Raw genomic sequence first — 867 nt, 5'->3', positions numbered from 1 at the left:
CATCAGCAGATGAGTGGATTAAAAAATAGTGGTACATCTACACCATGGAATATTATACTGCTGTAATAGCATGGATGGATCTGGAGAGCATTGTGCTAAGTGAAATAAGCCAGTTGGAGAAAGATAAATATCATATGATCTCACTCATTTGTGGAATATAATGATCAACATAATTTGATGAACAAAAATAGATCTGGAGACAAAGGGCAGGGGAGGTGGGGTGGTTAGAGAGCAACCAAAGGACTTGTATGCATGCATATTAGCATAACCAATGGACACAGACACTGGGGTGGTGGGGGCTTGCCTGGGATGGGAATGACTGGGGCAGGGGGTTCAATTGGGAAAAAAAGAGACAATTGTAAAACTTTAGACAATTAAAATAAATAAATAAAACTTTTTAAAAATGTTCTTGAAATATTTGTATTGGATATGAAATAGGTTAAAAACTAACAAAAATACTAAAGGTGATTATAAAGAATATATTTTTTTTGTAGAGCATGCCACAAATAAAAACATAGCAAGGCACCTAACTAGTCCAGTTGATTCAGACAGAACGTAGGACGTGGTTTCCAGGGGCCGGGGCATGGGGAGAATAGGCAGTTGTTTAACGGGTAGAGAGTTCCAGATTGGCAAGATGAACAGAAGTCTGGAGATGGATGGCGGTGGTGTTTGCACAACAACATGAAGCTCCTTAGCACTACTGAACAGAACACTTCAGGCTGCCTGGCCTTGGGCAAGTCACTTAGTTCCCTCGTCTTTGTAAACTTGGAATAAGAGCAGCACCTACCTCATACGCTTGCTGTCAAGCATCAATGAGTTAATGTGAGAAAAGCACTTGGAACTGCCTAGCACATGGCATAGACTATA

This window comes from Myotis davidii, unplaced genomic scaffold, assembly GCF_000327345.1.
Source record: "Myotis davidii unplaced genomic scaffold, ASM32734v1 scaffold524, whole genome shotgun sequence".
Taxonomy (NCBI): Eukaryota; Metazoa; Chordata; class Mammalia; order Chiroptera; family Vespertilionidae; genus Myotis; species Myotis davidii.
Note: the sequence above shows the minus strand (reverse complement) of the source record.